Raw genomic sequence first — 19,245 nt, forward strand, 5'->3', positions numbered from 1 at the left:
TTGAGTAAGGTGACATCTATGATTTTGAAAGGCTTCTTGAGACTTAAAGGACCAATGGAAGGAGGTGGATAGACTAAGGAGTTGGGAAAGAGGATGGCCAATGTGTGCATATAGTTTCATGATGTAGTGGTGGTACCTAGTTTAATTAAAAATAAGTGGACTAGGTTAGTTTGTTGGTGGTGTAGGCATCCTACATATGGTGATGATCTTATCTAGATTAGGGTTACGAGGAATTCAGAAGAAGAAGAAGAAGAAGAAGAAAAAGAACTTGATTCTTTGTTGCAAGATAAGGAATTGCAACAATATACTTCTCAATAGAAGATTGATTCAATGGTGTTTACAATAACACTAGATCTTCAAGACAAGGCAAGATCTTAATACGTGATGCCAAGAGGCATATTTCACGGTGGATTCCGTGAGGTTTTATGGTGGATTCTGTAAACTTTGATGACCGGGGCTCATACACAAAGTGGATTCTTTGTGCGAGAAGTTGATGGGGACGCCTGTCCTTTTCGGGCGTTTCATTAATTTAGTGTGTACATGGGTGATTCCATAGCGGGTGATTTCGCAAAATGCATATTAAATTAATAAACGTTTATGAGTTTAGAGTGCGCACTCGTAATAAATTAAGGTTAGGATTTATTTCTAACCAGTTGATTTATTTATGTAGCTGAAGACTGCTAGGTATTCACTTTTGTCGATTTAATTGTATTATTTTACTAACGATTGTGAATGCTTCAGTTGATGTTTAGAGATAGCAGCAGTTGCAGAGGAAAGCATTGGAGGATAGCGAGTATTCGATTTATGGATTATATTCCGATATGCGCCACGTCTATATTTTTTCATGCCTATTTATTGAGGCATCGATTATTTATTATTATTTTGTATGCGCATGGGCGCACGGTTATGCTATTTCTGTTTGGACATTGTATTGGGCGTGCCAGACTCTTTGGGCACCATCCATTAGCTTTATTTCTATTTTTGTAAAAGCAAACTCAAAAGCTAAAAGCTTGTTATATTTTTGTAAATTGGGCTATTATTGAGCATGAAGATGAAATATACATAAAATACATGCTTTGTGAAGCGCTCACACAAGGCATGGGGGGAGATTGCACCCAATTGGTCTCTTGCTCTTGTCGTTCATGCTTTTTACCTTGTAACTTGTGCAAAAAGTGGAGTTCATTGTTCTTGGGGATCTTTCGACATTCACTACGCGAGCATACAACGTCCGATCTGCGCACCAGTGGTATCAGAGCGGAGCTGAGATCTAGAGCTTCCAATCGCTACCCATCTCGTACGAAGGCAGAGCTCCTGGAACGATCGGACTCTGCGGTCAATCTCGTCGCGAACCGTCGATACAGGCAGACTTTTGGCGGTCAAGAACCCCTGTTTCTGTTATTGGATCGCGAAGGACCGGGCTATAGCGACGGAGGACCACTTCCAAATCTCCTTCATCAAGTCGTGGAAAAACAGTGAGAAATCTCCATATCCAATCTTTTTCATAAGCTTAATAGTAAAGCTTATAAGCTTTAAAGAAGCTTAAAAGCTTCGAATTTGATCCGCGAGGTCTCTGAGGACCTCCGATTTTTTCGCGACGTCTTAAAAAACGGTCCCCCCCCACGATCTGCACCGTTTCTTATTCATTAAGCTTTAAGCTTAATCAATTAAGCTTAGTCACGTAAGTTCTACAATCCTACAAGTCACAAACTCCAGGTCACACCCAAACAATCAAGTTCAGCAAGTATCTTCAGGTCAAGTTCTGCAAGTTCTGTAAATCGACTAAGTTCTGCAAGTCTGCAACTCTGTAAGTCACATAAGTCTGCAACTCTGCAAGTCAAACAAGTCAACTGGAGTTAGAACTGACTTGTGCTCAAAACTCCTAGAAGGACTGTTCCTGCGCAGAAACTCCGAACTGCAAAGTTGTTCATTGGAAGGTACTCTATCCATACACAGGTTTGCTGAAGCATTTTCAGCATACGAAGAAGGATAATACGCAGATTTTCCAAAAATTGAGAAAGCTATACCCAAAAACACATAAGCCTTGTATTCCCGAACTTGAGCTACGCTCATCCTGCTAACTTGATTTTGAGTGAGAAAGGTCTTTTTAGTTTTGCAGGATGACGGAACCACATATGGATGATCTTATGGCTGAAGGCGATCTACCTGAGCCTACGATGGAGCAAAAGCTGGACTTAATCATGATGTAATTGGAAGAAGAACGAAGGGCTAGGCAAGTATTGCAAGCTCAACTAGCAAATTTACAAAGAGCGTCTATCGACAAAGAAGAACCTCAAGATGAAGATCTTATTCGACGTACCATCGACGCAACTCTCAAAGCTCAAACCATCCGCAAGGAATCAAAGATAAGTAAAAGAAGTTTCAAATTCTGTACTTTCAATGGCATACGAGAAGGAAAAACTGTTCTAGCATTCATTAGTCAGTTTGATGACTATTTCCATGAGGAAACCTATGCAGAAAAAGATAAAATCAAGTGTGTCACTAATCATTTAGTAGACAGAGCATCTCTTTGGTGGACTGTAGTACGCAAGAGCATAGATTGTCCTGCTACTTGGGAAGATTTCAAGAAGAAGTTCATGCAAAATTTCCTTCCTCCACAATTTCATGAGAAAGCTATTAAGCAATGGGATCTTCTCCAGCAACGGGATCGTGAGCATATACCTCAGTATACATAGCGTTTTTGGAATGCATTACTCCAGCTACGCATGCTTGAAGACGTACCTGAAGCGACACATAAGCACAAGTATATGTCTGGACTCCTTGGGCATTACTACGCTGAAGTTAACATGTTCAAGCATGTTACTCTTGAAGACGCCATTTCACTAGCTCACGACACTGAAGATAAGCTATGAGGTAGAGATAGACGACCACAACAATTCCAAGCCAATGGTAATTATGGATCTAAGCAATTCAATTCCAATTTTAGAAGATTTAATCCAGGTCGTTTCTCTTCATCATCTTTCCGTAAAAATTGGGCAAAACCACCTGCATTACCATCCAATCTCAATCAAAATTCTAAGCCTATTCCACAGCCAAATCCTAATGTACCTAGACTTCCCACCATTGCAAACAATGTAACCAAAGCCAAGCCAATAGTATGCTATAAATGCCACCAGCCTGGACATCTAGCAGCAAATTGTCATTCAAAGAAGCCACCTGCCCATATCAACTACCTTGGAGCAATGGACGAAGACGAACATGAAGATATGCCTGATTTCACTGAAGATGAGGACGACACTACTACTACTTCCGATACTTTACCAGGTATGCCTACTCCACATTCATTATTGACTATGAAATGTTTGGTGCATGGAAAGGAAAAGACTATTTTGCATGATGACGGTAGTACTCATGATTTTATTTCAGCAAAATTGGTAAAAGAATTGAAGTTACAAATTATACCTACGCATTATCGCATCAAAGCTGCATTTTTAGGCACTAGGTATAATGGTACACAGGAAGTGCAAGACTTAGAGATTCAAATTGGTCAATACACTGAAAGAATAAATTTTCTAGTTGTTCCATTACAGTCGAGTGACATTATTTTAGGTATGCCTTGGCGTCACCAGCATAACCCAGATATAGACTATTCCACACACTCAATGAATGTTAATTTTCAAGGAAAATCTATTACATTATATGGTATGCATGCATCTAATGTTTTTCCACTGCTTTCGCATACTCAAGCTAAACGTGCATTACGCAAGAGTAGTAAATCTTATCTCATTTGGGTGAATGAATTGCAAGTAAAAGAAAGTCATATGCACCCTAGACATAAGGAATTTCTTGCACATTTTAAGGAGTGTTTTGCAGAAGACCTACCACTTGGTTTACCTCCTTCACGTCCAAAAGACCATAAGATAGATTTGATCCCTGGCACACAACCACCTTGCAAAGCACCATATAGGCATAACCAGATAGAGCAAAAAGAAATCCAGAGTCAAGTTGAGGAATTACTAAATAGAGGATTGATTAGACCTAGCAGTTCTCCATTCGGTGCACCTATTCTGTTAGTCAAGAATGGATATAGATTATCTACACCTGTTGCATCTTTGTCAAATAGAATTCAAAGTGCTGATGATATTGCTAGTATGCATAATACTATTTTTGATGAGGTTAAAGATATGATTGCTAAAGCCCAGCAATCATATACCAAACAAGCCAACAAGAAAAGACAAGCAATGAATTTCAAAGTTGATGATTATGTTTGGTTGAGAATAGAAAAACGTAGACTGCAAAGTGTAGATAGACATCCGGTTGTCAAATTAGCCCCTAGATTCTATGGACCATTTAGGATCATTCATAAAATTAATGACAATGCATTCAAGTTAGAATTACCACCTCATTGGAAAATTCACAACACATTTCACATTAGCTTATTGAGACCATTTAGAGGCCAATTACCTGTACACCCTGTTTATGAAAACCCACCTTTATTAGAGGAAGAGACTGAAATACTTGAACTAGAAGCTATTATAGACACTGACTTTATGACCACTAGAACTGGCCGAATGTATTCTAGATATCTAGTTAAATTTAAGAACCATCCTGTAGAGGAAGCACAATGGATGCAAGCTAGAGCCTTAAATGCTTTCCCCACTCTGTTAGCTCCACATTGAGCTAATAGCAATTGAGGTCAATTGCTATCCCACCCCGGGGGTATGATGCCAAGAGGCATATTTCACAGTGGATTCCGTGCCACGGTGGATTTCGTGAGGTTTTACGGTGGATTCCGTAAACTTTGATAACTGGGGCTCATACACAAAGTGGATTCTTTGTGCGAGAAGTTGATGGGGATGCCTGTCCTTTTCGGGCGTTTCATTAATTTAGTGTGTACATCGGTGATTCCATAGCGGGTGATTCCGCAAAATGCATATTAAATTAATAAACATTTATGAGTTTAGAGTGCGCACTCGTAATAAATTAAGGTTAGGATTTATTTCTAACCAGTTGATTTATGTAGCTGAAGACTGCTAGGTATTCACTTTTGTTGGTTTAATTGTATTATTTTACTAACGATTGTGAATGCTTCAGTTGATGTGTAGAGATAGCAGCAGTGGCGGAGGAAAGCATTGGAGGATAGCGAGTATTCAATTTATGGATTATATTCCGATAGGCGCCACGTCTATATTTTGTCATGCCTATTTATTGAGGCATCGATTATTTATTATTATTTTGTATACGCATGGGCGCACGGTTATGTTATTTCTATTTGGACATTGTATTGGGCGTGCCAGACTCTTTGGGCACCATCCATTAGCTTTATTTCTATTTTTGTAAAAGCAAACTCAAAAGCTAAAAGCTTGTTATATTTTTGTAAATTGGGCTATTATTGAGCATGAAGATGAAATATACATAAAATACATGCTTTGTGAAGCGCTCACACAAGGCATGGGGGGAGATTGCACCCAATTGGTCTCTTGCTCTTGTCGTTCATGCTTTTTACCTTGTAACTTGTGCAAAAAGTGGAGTTCATTGTTCTTGGGGATCTTTCGACATTCACTACGCGAGCATACAACGTCCGATCTGCGCACCAATACAAGATAAGACAAGAACTAGAAATACATAGCTTGAACTAGAACTAGAGAGAACTTACCTCATAGGAGCCTCACAATTGGTGTTGGCAAGATTGAAGGGTTTGTAGCTCAAGTCCCCTATTTATACTAGAGTTGAGGAGGTTAAGGTCATTGGTGATATAACCATCATTAAGCAATGACATAGAGTGCTAATGTAAGCATTAATGCAACCATTCTTCTAGGACCTTCCAAAATTTCTTCTAGAATATCTTAAAACATTTTAGAACTTTCTTGAATCCATCAAAAGTTTCTAGAAGACTAGGTTTCTTAGTGTCCATGACATTACCCCCTCCTTTAGCAAAACGTGTTCCATGAGGAGTGGTGGGGTTGCTTGGTAGGACTCTTGGCTTTAATGGATATCATTAATGAAACTCCTTTACTTTAGCAAGTGCTTGGCAAAGATCAAATGTTAGTTCCTATATTCTCCCTAGCATCATATCCCTTCTAGTGAGCAAGGTATTCATAGCTTTCATGAGAGATTCAGGAATCAAGAATAGATTCAACTTCATACTCTAGGTGACCTTTGAATTCAATAAGTGGTGGTTATAAGTTTCTCCCCCTTATTAAGGATGTATAACAAGGCTCCTAGACTAAGACATTGAATATTGGGTGAATTTTCATGGATTGTGGTAATTGGAGACTATAGGTGACTAGATTCACTTAGCTTAGGAGCTTGAGGATACCTCTCCAAAAACTTGATACAAATTGTGGTTCTCAATTTGAAACAATGTCATCTCATAACCCATGATAACGATATATATAATCAAGAAAAGGTCAGGTTATGCCTTCGCCAATAACTATCTTGTGGATAGGGATAAAGTATGCCATCTTGGTAATTGTATCAACCACTATAAGAATTAAATTGAACACCTTTGAGGAAAGTAGATCGACGATGAAGTCTATTGACACAAATGACCAAGGGTGACTAGAAATAGGCATAAGAATGAAATTGAACCCCTTTGAGGAAAGTAGATCAATGATGAAGTCCATTGACACAAATGACCAAGGGTGACTAGAAATAGGTAAAGGGTAGAGCAACCCATAAGGTTGATAGTGAGGGACTTTGGCTCAGTTGCACATATCACATGTGCGTACATATTCTTTGACTAATTTCCACATTTGAGGCCACCAATAATCTCGAGAGATGAGCTTCCACCCCAAAATGCCCTACATTTGGAAGGTCATGCCTTGTTTGAAGTTGTTTAAAGTATATGTAACTGCAGCGACCTGAGTAGTATATACAGTAGCCCTTGATAATAGAGCAAACCTTCAAGTTCCTGGAAGCCTTCAATATTTATACACCCTTCTTGAATTTTTTCTTGATATTTTGGGCAATGGGATACTTGGAAAGTTTTTTCTTGACTTATAAAAGGGAGGTGAGATCTTTTGGAGCTTTGCTTGTTATTGCACAAAGTTGAAATTGAGTTGGTTTCAACTGAAGAGAATCCTACTGCTCATGAACTATAACTCCTCTTTTAGGTGCAAAATAGGAGCGTCAAGACAATGCATTTGGTTTCCCTTGTTGGTTTCCAAGCACTATAGAGCTTCATACTTGTAGCTTCTTATTAGGACAACAATGAGCAAAATGCCTAGGTCCTCCACAATACAAACACAATCTAAGAGCACATCATCGTCACTTTTCTTGAACTGACAATGGCTTGAATTAAGATGAATCAGTCTACATAAACTCAACATTGGTTTCTTGTTTCCCCTAGGAGTTCTTTATTGTTATGGTATCTAGACATAATGAAGCTCCATGGCTCTATTCTTGATGTCTCTGAAATAGTTGATTATCACATCCTATTACTTGAGAAATGAGGGCACTTAATGTATGAACCTTTGGTATTGTTAAGAGAATATCTTTCACATCATCATTTACTTTCCAAAAAATTTTGCTTATAAAATAATCCTCATTTCAAGTCAAATCACAAGTGAGTTATTGAAATCCAAATGCATAAATTGATTTTCATTTGGATCCTTGACATAACTTTTTTATTTCAGTCTCAACAATCCTAACTCAATCAATATCTCCAAAGGTTGCTGAGAATTCTTGAACAAAAGCTTCAAAATCATGAATAAAGAAGATTCTTTCCCAAGTAAAAAAAGAGTATCTAGTTCCTAAAGATTAGATTGCTCAAAATGACAAGAATTTTTGCATTTCAATCTCTCCCCCCCTCCCCCCTCCCCCATATAGTTGGATGTTGATATAGTGAAGTTGTATAAATCCTTAAGGCACCCTATGGTCCCTTGTGTCAAGCTCTACATAGTTAGAGACATCAAGAAAAAATATTTGTTTTGAAACTTGAAAGATTTGTTGGTTTTGAGGGTTTAGGGTGTTTTGGAACTAAGGCTTTGTCTTGGTTGTCTTGGTCACAATCTTCACTTGGTTTTTCTTTTCCATTTGGTAATACATTCTAATCCATCACTTATGGGTGAAAAGACATCTTATTTTTATAAACATTATGTGGAAGCCCATGCATATTTTAAATAGTTCTAGAGGCTACATTAGAAGACCCACAATGGACGAGAGGGTTGTGGGAGCTTTTGCTCAACCGCCAACACCCACGGACCGCTTATTGTTTCAAGCATTCCAAGCTGAGCACTAATGGATACCTCTCACATAGCCGACGCGCCATCCATATCTACAGGTGTAGTGAGCTTATCTCCATGCCAATCGAGTTACCTCCTCTTCCGCACACTCTGGTAGCTCCACGATCCAAGTGCAAGCTTCAAGCAAGCTCCATTCTCAAGCTCCATGCTCCAAGCTCCATCACCACGAGCAAGAGAAGAGAAGAGAAGAGGAGAGGAGAAGAGAGGAGAAGATGGAGAGCTTCTCCTCCCCAGTCCCTCACCCTCACACACTACCTCCCTCACACTCTCACACTCCCTCTCTCAAGCACAAGCTCAAGCAAGCAAGAAGAAGAAGAAGAAGAGGAGGAGGAGGAGGAGAGCCACTTTTGGCCACACACAAGAATAAGCTTCTTATTCACTTTTCAACTTTATATACAAAACCTTAAATCCCTTTTGGGCGGTCATCCCCTTATCCCCTTTTTTACATGGCCGACCATGGCGTAGGCACTTTTTCCCATTGTCCTTCTATCTTCCTAGCTTCCTTTCCACTGCCTGTCTACATTTACAAATTGCATGGGTGAGAGCCTGGCGCTCCTTAAATTAAATCATGATGCGCTTGCGCTCTTTTACAAAAGTATTGACTTGCACTTTTCCTTGTGCGTCTTTTTTCCTTATTTAGGACTTTTCTGCGCTTCTTGTGTTTCTAGATTTTTCTTAGCGCGCCTTCGTCTTCCATTTCACTTTGCCTTGCCCTTTGTATTCTACTTTAGCTTTTTCAGATTTTCCACCTTATTCGTCTGACGGTTAACATTACCCCCCTCCTAGACGAGTGCCAGACCCATGGCACTCACCATCGTAGGTAGCATGCCTTGGCATGCACTGAAGATGTGGGTGGAAGGGACATCTGTGGTTGCCGTGGAGGAGTGCTGGTGGTGGTGTGGAGGAAGGTTGTTGGGGGCATGTTGGTGGCCTAGGTGGCTGGTGGTAGGGTTGTTGGAGTTGGTGGTAGGGCTGTTCTTTGTTGGGGATTGCACTGATGGCCAGCACAAGTGTTGGTTTGTTGGGGATTCTGCACATGACAATTCTTGGTGGGCTTGCAGGATGATAAGGGATAAGAATTCAAAGTTGGGTGTCGATGAAGAGTGAATGACACTTTCGTTGGAGACTTCAATACCTGCAATTGAAAACCTCTCATAGGTGGTCTCTCCCTAGGGATAGTGCTAGTGTTCTCTATCGTGCACAAGACATAGTTCAATTAGTTTGGGAGATAGGTGAACTCTAAGCAAGTTGAAAGTACTGTCCTGCACTTGAGGACCCAAACTGTGTATATATTTCGGTGCAGATATTATGTGAGTGCTCATGCATACTTAGATATTACGTAGTTAGAAGACTGCGGGTTGGTTTCTCGTAACAATGTGTGGATGAAGCAAAGTTGTCCATGTTGAGAAGTATATGTGAAGGTGTATGAGACATTCTTTGCATTGTGACTACACAACATAGCATAATTGAACATAGGGACACCACACTTTTGGTAGCTGGGAGCTATTGGACTTGCTTGATGAGGACGGTGTACTTTTCATGGCCATTCGTGTGGTGCTTACCACAATTGATTGCAATGGTATTAAGGCAGAGTGCAAGAGGGAATCGTGCGAATGGGTCAAGGTGACTGGTCTAACCATAGGTGAGACAAGCTCCCTAGGTATGTCCTGCCCTTGATGTGCCCTGAACAATTGTGGGTGATGCTAAGGGGCGAGGGGACTAGGGACGGAGCCAGCCAACCAAGGTCATTGGACGTACGTAATTTGAGAACCCCTAGGTGCTATGCTGTTATCGTGGGTGCTTCGTATATTTTCATTCTTTTCTTTTCTTTTTTCCTTTTCCGTTTTCTTTTTTGTTTCTTTTTCTTGTGATTTTTTCTTTCTTTCTTTCTTTCTTTCTCTTCTCTTTTTTTTTTGTGGACTTACATGAGTACAACCATTGCAATATGCTGAGGCTATCAGCCTTTCAATGGGTTGGAAAATGTCAATCTTCGAAGGCCCAGGAAATGGATATTACAGTGATGATTGTGTCCTAGCCTCGTTGTTAGAGAAGTTGTTGAGATGGGGAGATACACTTGAGATATTGCAACCCTCTTTGGAATGTGCGATATTGGTACAACTAGGGTAACAGCTGCCGTGAGTTCTCGGCGTAGAGTGTAACACAGAAAGAGGAAGTGGTTAAGATCATGCTTTGGGCCATGCGACGTGGGCACTCGCGAAGGTGATTTTTGCTTTCGGCAACGTGGTTTTGTTGTGGCTCTTTGTGAGGTTGGTGGTCTTGCGCTGACTTGGGCATTGAACACGTTCGCATGAAGACCTGTGACGTCCTGCATCCACTTGTCACTTCATGAGAGTATATGCAAGTCGCATGCCTCAAGTACAATGAATAGATGCAATTATGTCAAGATATTACTTTATCAAAATCCTATGATACTAATTGTGATGCATATTCTAGTGCTTGTTAAAGACGTGGATGCTAAGTTGCGTGGACTGGTTGTCATGGAGTGGGGCAGGGCTCATCCTCGAAAAGATAGACTGGAAAGGGGAAAAGGTGTATAGAAAGGGACGGTACCCTGTCTACACCATCAAAGATGTTGGTTAGGGCTTCCTATGGCAGTAATGAGGGTTGCATGCCCTTCACCTGGAGGTGGGAATGGTCACCCATCTTCTAAATGTGTGGTGAGAGGAGGACATGAGGATCTTAGCTTGTTAAACCCAACTCTTCTCCTTGCGCTTGACTATCATTACTTGTGTGTGTTGATATTGTTTATACAGGGTCACAAAATTCATTGTTTATTTATATACATACTTACGAATCCATGTCACTTCACGAGAATAAAAGCCAATTGTAGAACTCCAGATTGTACTGGAGTGTGGCACACGCATCTAGTACTTGTGGCATCTTACTCAATAACGATAGACATTTTGCAACATCGAGTAGCATGGAATCTTGTCCGAGTCTACTGGAAACATGTAACTCCTCCTCAGTGAGAACCTTATCAAACAGAGAGTTCTATTGGCTAGTTTTAGCTAAGTCCGTACCCCGAATGGCAGTCAACACTCGAAAGGAAGTTGGTGCCACATAGATTGGGTCTCTTTGAGACCACCATTTGGCCAATCACTCCTCTGAGACTGTCATAATTTGGGCTCCTAATTCGGCCATTGCAACGTGGTTTTCAAACCAACGTTTTTCAAATTGACTTCGACCCTCTGATTGTCGCTTTAGTTGCTCTATTTCTAAGAGATTTTGTTGGCAGAGCACATCATTGAATGTTACAGTTAAGCATAGTTCGTCGGCTTTCTCGTCAGAGGTGAGTCGCATGCATTCATGCAGGAGCCTGTCATAGTGCTCATCAAGATGTTCTTGCTCTTCCCAGGATAGGGAAAATGGCAAGTATTCTTCAATCTACTCCTTAGGGAATGCACCCATGTCCGCAAGGACATAGACACGTGCGAACACTTTAAGCTTAGCATCCAACTCAGTTAAGCATTCTGCAACACTTCTATGTTCAACGAGGGCTTGCTCGGTTGCTATCTCATGCAAGGTTCTAGGAGTTTGCCTAGGCTTTAGCAGAGCTGGGGGCTCATGCCTAGATGAGCCAGATTGGTCAACGCTAGGATTGCTTATGCTCTTGGGGTTTCCATGTTTCTCCTGAGGCTTTGTTATTGCGTCATGGTTCTCCTTGGATGTGACGGGTATCAATTTGTCACCATGTTGTGACAGTGTTATATCCACTCTTGATTAGTCAATGTGAGTTCTGTTGTTGGTGGATTGAGTGTTGCAAGCAATGGTTGATGGTAATGGCTGCTTTGATTTTTCAGAGCACATGGATGTGTCTGAGGTTTCACCGCTATTAGAAGAGACATCAATGGGTTCATTGGTGGATGGACTCGATGCTTTATTCCTCAACTCTCTGGTGCTTTTGGTCTCAATGTTCTTGGGTCCATAACCACTTGTAATTGTTGTTGTTTTTGCTATTTCCTCCTCTTTTTCTTGGTTAGCGAAGGTGCATCTCTCAATGACTCAGGACCCTGAACTAGGTCAGCCGTTGATGTGCTTGGTTGGGCCTTAGCTTTCCCCTTTTCTGGTGTGTCCTCATGGGATGTAGCTGCACCCTGTTGGACAGCCTTGCTAAGTTGATTGGTCAGATGCGCAATCTCCTTGGCCACATCTTTGAGAGGTTTCTCCTCAAGCCTAGGCTTTAGGTTCTTTGAAAGTGCTGGAGTTTTCAAGGATGCTGGTTGCGACACCTCCCCCCAAGTGAGCTGCTAAGGACACGTTCCGCAAGGGTCGTTGTCACGGCCAAGGGCTGTGACTACTGTGATCCCTGATTGGAAGTGATGGCGGCTAGTCCAGTGGGCTGGCTAATCTTGGTAGATTGCGATGTCAAGTCCCTAGGGCAATTGGAAGTGGCCGGGTCTTTTGTTGCCCTTTGACCATTCACCTGTGTAGATCAAGCATGAGTTGATCTAGTCACATTAGGGTGCACAGGCACGTCCTTGGGCCGAGAGCTACGGATGGTGTCATGTCCCACCTCTTGGACATTTGGAAGCTTAGATGGAGATAGAGATTGGGATTGAGCAGCTGCACTTGATGACTGTTGTTGTGCTTCCTGTGTCCGTTTAGGGAAAGAGGGTGTAGGAGACTTGGGACTCTTAAGTGGCTTCGACACTGGCTGGAAAATTTGCTCATGGCTGTTAGATAGTTTTACCATTTGCTTTATTGAGCATTTAACCTTGCCATGGGCAATGTTGTGCCTATGATGCTTGCTATCCTCTTGGGGAATCAAAGGCTCCTTGGGAACTAGTGGCTTTTGCGTATCCTCAACGATTACATTTGATATCTGCTTGTCAAGCACGCTAGGCTGAGGATCTACCCTCCGATTGGTCCCATTTGGTTTCTTGATTTCGATCGTGAGGAGCTCGGTCACTCCACTATTATTGACTCGAGACTTGGTTTTTTGTTTAGATCTCCTTCTACGCTTTTTTACTCTTGATATGATCTGGCCTTCAGTCGACAAAGGAGGTTTAGCAGGGGGTTTTGGCACCCAAATCCATCGGTTACCTGCGTAATACCCTTGAGCACGTAGCAACGCTTTGGATATCCATCGTGGCGTTGTGCTGACCCTCCATCGATGCCTTCGTCTATAAGGCTTGGGCTTCTTTTGGGGCCTTCTATGATATTTGTAAGTCCAAAGCCCGTCCTTGGCATTGTCTCTTGACCTTCTTGTTTCACACATGGCCTCAGTATCACTGGTTCTCATTGTTCGACCTATGCTTGTACCAACTCTTCCAACAAGTCCTTGCTGTAACGTGTCCACTTGTATCTCCAAGACACGTCTTAGCAGTCCATTGGAAAGGGTGTCTAGAAAGATCCGCCCGGCACTCCCATGGAATGTTATGGGGTTTGCGATCTAGGGCTTTCCACGTCTGCCACATAGCGGAAGTATTCCAACCGTTCCCACTTAGGATCGACCTGAATTAGGGTTTTTCTTATTGGTCATTTCCTAACAGCAACTAGCGTCGGACCCAAGCGAACTACTTTACGCAGAAACGCCAGGTTCGAAGAGGATTCACGCTGCACTTGGTTCAAGGAGAATGGAAAACGAGAGGGATGCAAAGCTCAACCTCTCTGCCATAAGGCATAGTCCCATTCCGTTCCCTAAAACAACGTAAATCGTGTTTAATCATAACTCTAGGTCAATGCTTTTGTTGTTCGTGTTCTTTGACAATCTTCCTGCTGTCCATCGTGATTTGAGAAAAGTTCTTGGCCAACCAGGACCACCCCTCCGTAGGACGGACCTATGGCCCATCCTCCGCACTTTCCTCAGGTTGTTTTAGTTATTTAATTACCTAGCACATTAGTTAGACATGTAACAACCAGCTTCTTTAATTAACCTGTTAGGCACTGGTTCTTTCACGTAATCTTATCACTTGACATAGAAAAACAATATCAGACAAGTTACTTATTAACAGGTTATCATATTTATCTTTGAAATACAAAGAGTCCAACCCATAGGCTTATCCACAATCCGCCCGAAGGCTATCCAGCAATCCACAGGGATCACTATTCCAAGTTTCCGCCCATACACTAGTATGCGGGCCTTGAGATCCAATCCTGAGTCACGTTAGCCTCTTGTGCAGGGCCCGAAAGGCGAGGGATTTACGGCCAGAGCCCCCCCTGGCACCCAAGTGTCCTCCTGCTCCAAGTAGCGCTCAACGAAGAGACCTCTCACGGTGGGTTCGGTCCACTTTCCCGGCGCGGTCAACAACCCGTTTGGTTAGGGTCAGGCAGGCAGTCGGGGGTAACTGAAGTTGCCTCTCCCTTCAGGCCTTCAACCTGAAGTATAGATATCCATTTATCTTTTAATTCATTGATAAAACAAAGTCAAACAGTGCTCTAGAATCTGTAGCAAGCACAAACATTTCCATTGATCATTTTTGTTGGCAAATAGCTAAGGAATGAATCCTTCCTTTCGAATGCCTCCAGCACTCGATCCGGGATGACTTGCAACTTGGCAAGATCCCCTATATCCTGGGTTAGGGCGTACCCTATTAACCCAACTTGGTTAAACCTTAAGTTCATTGGGTACTTCAGTTTATCGGCTGGTCTTTAGTTCCAATTAATCTTCCTTACTCAAGAGGGATACTAAAGGATTCATCCTCTTGCAAGATAACTTGCGTAAGGATCCGCCAACCTCATTGCGAGAATTTGGCCATTCCCTTGTGAACCGATCACAAGATCATATGACTCCGCACTTGCTGTGCAAGTGTCGCATCGAACTATGAGACAATGGAGTCACGAAACAATCTGTTTCAGGTTACTAGGCTGACGTCGTTAGACCTAGGGTTTCCAAGTTTCATTTTGTAAGATTCTTAGGAACAATCCCTAGTTCACTTTACGATTACAATTCACTATCCCTACATTCAATGAATGTGGGCAAGTATTTAAGTTATAGGCATTTCTTGGAATTTAACTCATTACAAACGAGTACTCCGCGGTTTAGGTGTTTTAGGTTTATGCCAATTTGTTTAACTCTAGAAAATAATTACGGGATCATTTCTACATGACTTGTTATCAATGCATAAATTGATTTTTTAACCCTAAACTTTATCGATTTGAGGTTAGGTTAATTCCAAATAATCTTCCTACACTTTGCGAACAAAATTCATGCTAAACAAGCAACCTTTTTCTTGATAATTTATGCAGTTGACAAACGATATTTTTCTAGAGTTTATGCATCGTAAGAATCATTTCATGCTTGCACTTTCCTTGACGATTCATTGCAAAGAGGATATGGATTAATAGTACGAGATGCAGTTTATACTTCTAGGTTTAAACGAAGTATACTATTTTAATGGATAATAATCTAGCTTATAATTCATTTCAATGCATAAAGCTATTTGCTAGAAATGAATTTATGCTTTCTTTATTTTGCATGTTCCATTAAATGTATTAATGACTAAGTTCCTTCATCGTGAACAACTAGGACAAAAATATATCCTATTGCTAACAATTAACCTTGCCTTATTGATTTATAGCAATATCAAATAAAAATTAGGAAGGAAAACCTAGGTTTGGGGTGAGATATCCACATGGATGCTGGGAGACGACCCTCCCGCAGCTGCGCCTTGGACTTTCTTAGGAGGCATCACAATTGCAGTCTTTCAGACGTGGAAGCAGCTTTACCACTCCTCTTTGGAATTCCACCGTCGCTCCCTTGCACCGTTCATCGAAAGTAGTTTTAGAAGGCTTCCTCCTTGGAGTCAGGAGTTCGAAAGGGGTGTTTCAAAATCTTTCACGACTAAGACCTATTAAGCCATGGGGAAGGCTTAATGGCCTTTGTAAGGACTCACACGAATGGGGAATAATGAGGTGTGGAATCCCTTACGAGGGTTTTTTGAGTGGGAAAGGGAGGAGTTAAAAAAAAACCTTCAACACTCTTCTTCTCTTTTTTGAGTAGGGAAAAAACCAAAGTCCCAAGGGTATTTTGCAAAGGCCAAGGAACGGCTAAGGGGTTTAACCACGAGGAGGGGGGGTGGGGAGAAATCCCAAAGTCCAAGGGAAAGGCTTAAGGAAATTTGTAAAACATGGGGGTTTCAAGATGCCTCAAGGGAAGGGCCTTAAGGGGTTAAAACACGAGGGGGTAATAAGACCTTTTAAGGCCCTAGTACTTTTGGGGGGGGGGGGGGGGGGGGGGAGGGACTTTTAAAGCCCAAGGAAAAGGGCTTATAGGTGGTTAAAGCATGGGGGTTTCAAAATGGCACAAGGGAAGGGGGCCAAGGGTGTAAACTCAGAGGGGAGCCCCAGAGAAAAGGGCCTAAGCATTACACATGTGGGGGGGGGGGGGGGGGGGGGGGGGTGGGGAGGCACGATGTGGTTCCAAAAAGCATAAGAAGGGGGGCCTTGGGAGATTTTAGGACACGAGGGGTGAAAAGGGGCTTCAGGGCCCCTTAGAAGCTTCCTCTCCTAGGAAGATTCCACACCACATGGAAGGAGAAGACCAACGGCGAGACTCGGGTGGCGATTGAAGGCGGCAAATGGCCTGGTTGTGGCAGTGTTTCGTCACTCCTCTCGCGGCAAGCAGGCGGCAGCACTCTCTCGTGTCCTTCTTCACTCTCTCATCGACTGCACTGCACTACTTTCCTCCTTTTTTTTTCCCAAGCGACAGCAGTGCAGGGTTTAAATAGGGGAGGGGAGGGGGATCCTCCCTCTCCTATGTGTCAGGCGGCATGGCATTGAGGCTGAGCAAGCTCCAGTGAGGAGCTTGCTGGCGTTCCTAAATCCCTCTCCCCCTCTAGCACGATCGTCTTGCCGATGGGAGAAGAATTTAAAAAAAAATCCCATGAATTTTTAATATTTGATATATTACACTTGCTCTCGTTAACAAGCTTGACTATTATGTCAACACCTTCCTTGCCTTTCCCTCGAGGTTTGATGAGGTCACCCTTGCTAAAGGTTGTGACTATCCTCACACCCGGTAGTGTCAGGTGTATCCTCTGTGCTACATAGTCGGCCTCATACTTGGTCGCCCTTTTGAAGGGTCTTCCTAGGAGGGTTTCCTTCTCGTAATTAGCACTATTTGGAGGAACATGAAATAGGATAGGCAAGCTTTCAGTTTTGATTGTCACTAGGATTTTGCACTTCCCTATGAGTGCTTGTGGGTGTCCCCCGTAAGGGCTAAGAGTTGCATTAGTCAGTGTGAGCTCTGGTTGGCCTAGTAGGGTCCATGATTCATAGGTCAAGATATTAAAATCGGCTCCTTCATCAATTAGAGCATCGATAGTGTGCTCTCTTTTTGCGGTGAGTTTGACCCTAAGATAAGCAAGCGGTACTATGTCTTCATCTTCCGGGTCTTGCCTCCCTGAAAGAAGTGGTGAAGAGGTTCAAGCTTTCTACTCTAGTTCAGGAAGAGAACATGGCAGGTTCTCTTCAAGAGCAGTGCTATTCAAGGAGCATCTATCGTCAGGATTGTCATATCTAGTCATTCTCGTTATTGTAGCTTGATGTTGTTGCTTTCCACTTTGACTAGATGCAGTCCGAATGCAACACGTATGTGTTTTTGTAGTGTGGCCTTTTTGCCCTTGTTGGCTAGATTGGCCCATTGAGGTTCTAGGGTTTCTGTTTGTCTCTGTTTGGGTACGGGCTTTTGGTTGCTCTTTTGCAAGTGAGAATCCATCCTCGTGTAGAGCCATTACTACACTAGGGTCTATTTTGGAGGACCTATCACAGTGCGCGTTTTCTCTCCAACCTACTCAGGGGTGGTGCAGAGGGGGCAGAGCCCCCTCTGCGGGGGTCCTAGAGGGGGGGTGGGTTACGATAAACACCATGTGCAACTTGGAGGACCGTTTACAGTCAAATTTTAAACTACTTACTCTAAGTTTCAGTCCAGTGATCAATCTATGATATGGTTTCGGCTCTATATGGTCTCTCGGTCAGTTTCAGGGTCTACAAGTTAAAATTTGAGAAAATCCACATTCGGCCCAACAGGTCCGAATTGCAGGGGCCGAATGCCTGATTCGGCCCGTCCACGAGCCAAGTAGAAAGGGCCGAATGTAACTTGTCTAAATGTCAAATTCAGCCAGTACAAGTCTGATTGTCCGAGTGGGCCGAGGGCCGAGTCAACTGGGCCGAGGGGGGCCGAGTGGTGAATTCGGCCTGGCCGAATGTCAACTTGTCCGAGTGGGGTTGGGCTGAGCTGGCAGGGCTAAGAGTCCAATTTCGATGCGTCCGAGTCAGGTGGTCCGAGTGGTAGTGGGCCGAGGGCCGATTCTGGGACTCGGCCCAGAATCACCATCACTCGGACGGCCGAGCGCGACATGTTTTTTTATCGGACTTCAAAAAATTCGTCGTGCCATGCGATGGAGGCCGTCCTACTGGTCGAACAACTCCAGATCCAACTACTCATGCAGTGGAAGGTGTGGAATTACCTGGTCTGGGCAAGTAACTCTTGGATGGCCAGATCGAAGCTGACCCACTCAAGAAAGCTTTCTTCCTCTCTCCTGCTCTCCTGAAACCCTGCAATGCACAATGTGGCCTTTCTTGCCACTCTTGTCCCCTTATCACCTTGTTCAGACCTACACTCACCTTAATCTTGCTTCCCTTACTAACATTTAACCCAAATTTTCATTTCTTGCCCTTCTTTTCCCTGTTTCAACCTGTTATACAGCAACAGAAAACCCTATTGTTTGCTCTAATGTTTTTCTCATATCCTTTCTAAATGCAAGAAAAAATTATAAGGAAAATACCTACAGTACTCCATCATGCTTTTCCAAGTCCAAAACAACAAAAACCTACTTGCTAAGGAGATCGAATACCTCTTCAAACTCCCTCGCTTTCTACCTATCTATCTCAAGCACCAATTCGAGAAAAACCCTACTTCAATGCTCGATTCAAAGCGTACAAATGCTCAAGGCTTGAATCTGTTGATCCCGGCAACGGAACCAAAATGTGGGAGCTTTTGCTCAATCACCAAGACCCACGGACCGCTTATTGTTTCAAGCGTTCCAAGCCGAGCACTAATCGCTACCTCTCACATAGC

The sequence above is a fragment of the Lygodium microphyllum genome, chromosome 3 (assembly GCF_053477565.2).
Source record: "Lygodium microphyllum isolate KBCC chromosome 3, Lygodium_microphyllum_v1.1.10, whole genome shotgun sequence".
Lineage (NCBI taxonomy): Eukaryota > Viridiplantae > Streptophyta > Polypodiopsida > Schizaeales > Lygodiaceae > Lygodium > Lygodium microphyllum.